This window comes from Xiphophorus hellerii, chromosome 2, assembly GCF_003331165.1.
Source record: "Xiphophorus hellerii strain 12219 chromosome 2, Xiphophorus_hellerii-4.1, whole genome shotgun sequence".
Classification (NCBI taxonomy): Eukaryota; Metazoa; Chordata; class Actinopteri; order Cyprinodontiformes; family Poeciliidae; genus Xiphophorus; species Xiphophorus hellerii.
The window spans coordinates 24249330-24255668 of NC_045673.1; positions in this window are offsets into that span (position 1 = coordinate 24249330).

Consider the following 6339-nt stretch of genomic DNA (forward strand, 5'->3'; position numbering starts at 1 on the left):
TTTGCACCTTGGAAAGGTAGATAGTCTCTGGTTAGTCTTCATGCACGTACAAAAAAGTTTTACTCACCGCGTTAATGACGTTTTTCAAATTTCAGAGGATTTGACGTGACATTTGTTCCACCCTGCGACAGACTGGCGACCTGTCCAGGTGACGCCGCCTCTCGCCTGAAACGTTCGCCGGAGATAGGCACCAGCACCCCTTCCCGCCCCACTAGGGACAAGGGTGTACAGAAAATGGATGGATGGATGGATTTCTTCCCCCAACCTCATGCCAAACTGAGACAGTTTTTTAAATGGTGATGTGCTAAAGCCTAAACTCCACCACAAGTTGCACACCATCTCAAAAGATGTGTGAAGAAAACGTGAGACCATCCGTAAAAGTTAAAGTTGAAGCAGAACCTGACGCTACAACACGACAATGAGGCAAAAGACACAAGTAAAATCACCACAGGCTGTCAGAGTATTAAAAATGATCAAAAGCAGGATCTTAACTTCATTGAGCTGCTTTGCTGTACATGCAACACGTTTGGCAAACTTTCTTCAGACTGATGTCAGAAACTGGTAAATGGTTAAGAATCTTATTTGAGTCAAAAAGGATGAAATTGGAGTTAGGATGTTCTGTCTCTTCAGTTTGAGTACACATTTCTCTTGCATACACTCCTCAAGTATCGATTTATTCTTTCCAACTAGGAAAACTTCTGCATTGACTAACGGAGATGGAGATCTTCTTTGGTGTCAAACTTCCTTTACGAAGTTCTGGTAAAGTTAGTGTGCACCATGCCAGGGCATGGCAGCACGTTGGACCAGTAGATATCAGCAGTTCTTCATTTCAGTCGTACAGCAGCTGTTGTAGCGTTGTAGGAGATCTGAAGGATCGACAGTAGCTGCATTTCCATTACAAAGTTACGCAAGTATTTGGCTATGTCCTGCTAATGTCGAGAAAAACACAATTTTGCCATTGCGATCTTTCCATTAAATACGAAATTAAATTATGATCACAATCAGATGTATTTTTTGTCATTTCAATTTGCGCAATCCTGCGGCTAATGGAAACGCAGCTGCTGGCTTTGGGTTTATGTCTGAGATCAGCAAATGAGCCTGAAGGAGAAGGAGCTGGGCCACAGTTACCCCTTCTGTGTGTTGAGAGTTGTTCTTTTGCACTTAGACTGTAGCGCAGCTATCAAGGTCGGAGTTGGACATAACGTAGCTGTGCTGGTCAAAAGTTTTAATGCAAGATTGAGGCTCATTGCTCCACATGATGGCAGCCTTTTGATGGGACACTGAAGTTACATTGCCAGTTTTCAAGGCTTTCTGTGGGGCTGATGTTGCATAACTCTTGGATGTAAGAGAATATGTTGATGTACCCTTTAGTTTCTCTATTGGACCACTGTTACTTTATTGGTGCATGTATCAAACTCAAGGCCCGGGACCCAAATCTGGCCCCGCCAAAGCTTTTTATGTCGCCATCTAGACTCCAGTCACCAAATCACATCCATCCTTCCTTCCAGTTTTTCACAATTATGCGAAAATTAACAGATCCCACCTCCCCATTTTTTACGCTGATGCATTTAATGAGTTACGTTAAGTAAATGAGTTTAGTGCAAATTTGGCGGGAACATGGTCAAAAACATTGAATTTAAGTGTCTGCCAACTCCCACCTGCAGGCGGCAGCGTTTTTTATTTTTGTCATGCTGCTGCCTCAACCTTACTTGATGTCAAATTATGATGCGTGATCGATGCGGCAAGTAGCAAAAAGTCACATTAAACACCATAAATATTTCTAAACTAGCATCTCAAAATCAGTGACTTGCATTAAAACTTATGACCAGCACAGCTATGTTGTGTCCAACTCCATCAATCACTGAGCTACGGTCTAAGTGCAGAACAACAACGCTCATCAAATTACACCCGGATTCCTCTTGGGTTTCCACCTTAACTCGTCTTTCAGGTTTTATACCTTGATTTAAAATGTCCAACCCTTTACAGAGTGTTTTAAAATCGTCTTTGTCAGCACTTCTCGATGCTTTCTACTGATACTTCAGAGTTTTTCTTTGACCTTTTGCTGCCGTTTCATTCAGTTTCGTCCGTGTAACCGTGACGACATATAGTTCATGCAAAGTCAAAACTCTTAAGATCAGCTCTGCTGTTTGCTCAGGAGTCTTCAACTGTTAGCAAGATCGTAAAGAACCACCATATATGCAGCATGTTATCAAGAGAAATTGTATAAAAGTGTTTCATATAATTATGAATTAAATTATTTGTCAAATACTTTAACTTTGGATCAGATTCTACTATACCAGACCACTGATCTACAAAACATGGGCCGGGCGACACGGATTTAAAGTTTCATCATGATATTTTGTGGTACTGATGATAAAAAGTGACAATACGATCTATTTATTACTTCTTTTTTAGGTAACTGTATTACTGTGACTGAATGGCTGAACATTCATAACCTCACAAACACAAACACTGCCCTTGAAAAACATATCTGTGTGGTAATCTGCTTCTTTAGGACACAAAACACACGAAGGAGTGTGATTTATGTTCCTAAACTGCACACAGTAACAGCATTGAATCATATTTTCTAACTTACTGGAAATATTTATTGGTGCTTTCATTGGACAAACTGTGGAGAAAATCCTAAATCTAACAATGCAGACATAAAAAAAAAAACAACAACATAATTAATTGGAGTTTATTGTGATAGCCGTGCATCAAAATTCGTATCATGATGAGAAATTTATCAGAATAAATAATAAACGATATGATAAATGCCCACCCCTACTGCAAAAGCTACTAGAGATGTCTTCATTTACACCAGTTAGATTTTAAGTTGGATTTAGCAAAGCTAGTCAATCAATCAATCAGGTTTCTTTATGTAGCACTTTTCAGCAACAAAGCAGTTCAAAGGGTTTTACATCATAAAAACACATAAATACATATTCATCAACAACTGAAACATTCCATCCATTTTGCCAGGTTCCATCATTTCACATCCAAATGTTGGTCAGTGTTTCATTTACTGTGGTTCAAAAGCAGCTCTGAACAGGCGGCTTTTTAGGATAGGTGTAAAAGAAGTCAGTGTTTCGGCTGTTTTACAATTTTCCAAAAGTTTGTTCCAGATTTGTGGTGCAAAGAAGGTGAATGCTGCTAAAGATGCTGTTGCAAACTCCCCCCGCCCCCCAAAAATAAAGCAGAAATAATTTTTCTGGTTTTAACAAGCACATGTTGATAATTACAGACTTGTTCACTGCAGAAATCACTTTGTAAAGTTTGGTTTGCTCCTGTTAAATGACAAAGCATGAGAAAACAGGGTGGAGGATCAGTTCTGCGGTGCTTTCAGACACATTTTTTCACGGGTCAGGCGTTGACACGTGACATTTCAGATGGTGGCCTATCACACAAAGTAACACACACTGTTTTCTTTCTTCTTCTTTTTTTCATTTATAGAGCCGAATGACTTAATCTGATAAATACTTCCCAGATGTTTCCAGGCTGTGCCTCTTGTCACATATACAATGAAAGTCACAAACGGTTTACTTGCCCTGCAGACAAAGCGACTCACACATGTGGAGGGCAGTGGGCATGTGTGTGTGTGTGTGTGTGTGGGTGTGGGTGTGTGTGTGTGTGTGTGTGTGATGGAGAACATGCACCAAAATGTCTCCGTGACTCTGTTTGTTTTCGCTGCATGTTCATGAACTGTATTTTCTCAGATGATGGACAAACCCTGCTAATGCCATTTAGATAAATATAAAAAATGTGATTAAATATATAAATGTGGTGGCTTGTAGAGAAAAAGCTGTAGCAAGAAATAAAATGACCAAAAAAAAAAACATAAATCAAAATGTTGGTTAATTTTAAAATGAGACATTTGGTGACATCTCCCTTTAAATTGGTTAAAGAAGGTAAATCTGAGTCAATTTTTGGTTTAAAGAGAAAATAAAACAAATTAAAAAAAACAACCTGCAATGCTATTATTGACTTCCCAGTCAGTATCAGATAATGTATGAAATTTCTTGTGATAGTTTACTTGTTTTAAATAAGATCATGGAGCTGTAACGTTGTTGACCTTTAACCTGTAGCCTAATATCACAACCCGTACATGTTTACCGTGCAGTTCTGCAGGGCTTTCTTTAGAAACGTTCTGCGTTTAAGAGAACGTAAAAAACAGGGTGTTAAATAAAAATACAAATTCTGTTAATCCGCCTGCCAGTGGAGCGCTACAAAAATTAAATATCATCTATAAAATACATTTAAAAAAATAAAATAAAGAAATGTACCATTTATATTAATTTGGAGAAACAAATTCACATACAAAGCAGAGAAATTATTAAATCATTATCATTGTGGGATTGTGTTTGCATTTTCTTTGTTCCTCTTTTCTGGTCGTCTGGAAGTCATGATGACATGTTGTTTATGGTCTTTCTCTCAGCATGTGAGTGAAAAGGAGAAGGTGTGTGTGTGTGTGTGCTAGGTGTGTGTGTGCACTCAGCGACGAGAATGTATCGTCACCACCACTGCTGGTCGTGACTCCCAGGCTCACAATGCTTTCCGCTCCCTTCTGGAGCCTCTTTATTTATTTTTAGCTGAGCAACGTTTTATTCACTTGAGCTGCGGCCCTGCAGACGAAGCGACACACACTTGTGGAGGGCAGTGTGTGTGTGTGTGTGTGTGGGTGTGTGTGTGTGTGTGAGCGATGGAGAACATGCACCAAAATGTCTTCGTACTCTGGTTTTTGCCTGCCGTTCTCCGAGACTCTTTGTTTTCGCTGCACGCTCGTGAACTGTATTTTCTCAGATGACTGACAAACCCTGCTAATGCCATTTAGAAAAGTATAAAAAAAAATGTGATTAAATATATAAACGTGGTGACTTACAGAGAAAAAGCTGTAGCAAGAAATAAAATAATGACAAAAAAAAAAATCAAAATGTTGGTTAATTTTAAAATTAGACATTTGGTGACATCTCCCTTTAAATCGGTTAAAGAAGGTAAATCTGAGTCAATTTTTGGTTTTAAGAGAAAATAAAACAAATTTTAAAAAAACCCTGAAATGCTATTATTGACTTCCCAGTCAGTATCAGATAATATATGAAATTTCTTGTGATAGTTTTTGTTCACTTTGAATTTTTCATACTGAAACGTTACAACTACAAACTTCAATGGGATTTCATGCAGACCAAGACAAGCAGACACATTTTTCTTATTATTTCATAAGCACAACAATGAACAGTAAACTAATTTGTGTCTCTTTTATTTAGAGAACAACTAGTGCGTGAAGAAAATAATGCATTCGCTCTCTCTTTTTTTTACATTCGATTTTGAGTCAGCAGAGAGATGTTGAATGCGAATACACTTTAGACATTTATATATATATAAAAAATGTACTAATAAAAAAATGCGTGATTTAAAATCCAGTGCAAGCGATTTGCTCTAGAAGTCAAATTAGTCAAGTAAAATGTATGGAATATTTCAGCAGATCTAAGTTGTGTTATTAAAACACAACACAGTGACCAATCAGGGAAAAAAAAGCAACAAACATTACATTTTTCATCAAAATCACCAGGCAAATACACATTGAATATATTAATCAATGTTCCAGTTTTTATTAATCAAAGGCGACTTTAAACAGCTGAGCTTTAAGCCTTGATTTAAAGGAACTCGGTGTTTCAGCGTTTTTTGCAGTTTTCTGGAAGTTTGTTCCAGATTTGTGGTGCATAGAAGCTGTTATTGCGCAAAAGCCAGCTGCGCCCTAAACCTCACAACTCCCAAGGACTGACTACTGACCAGCTCTCCGTCTAACGGGTCCGGAAAACTCTAACCCACTTAGTCTTATCCTAAAGCAGGTCTGGGCGAGATAATCTGTCTAAGCTGGTGTGGAGGGAGATTCATCTAGCTTTAACTACCTACGATCCAAGAGCTACGACCCTTTTCAGTTAAGAAGCAATAAGTTGAGTAGCCCTCGCAACTGCATAACTTCAATAACCGCTCCTGTTAACGGTAGCTCTCTCTCTACCAACAACATGCACTTATTACAGGATAGATAGTTTTTAGTGGCTCAACACAAGCCCCAAGGTCATTATTTTACCAACACTAAAGGAACTTCTGAAGCCAACACATTTATAGAAACATGTTTATAGGTTTTACACTAATTAGAAGAACCAAAACAATAGATGACTCAATTAATTTTACTGTCCACAAATCTCATTAGAATTTTAATGCATCTTTATTAACCTATTGCAACCTATTCTAACCTATTTCCTTAAACTGTGTCACTACTGAGCGAGGCTTTGGGGTGCAGTTCAACTCATACCCAGATGATGGATGATCTCGGCAACA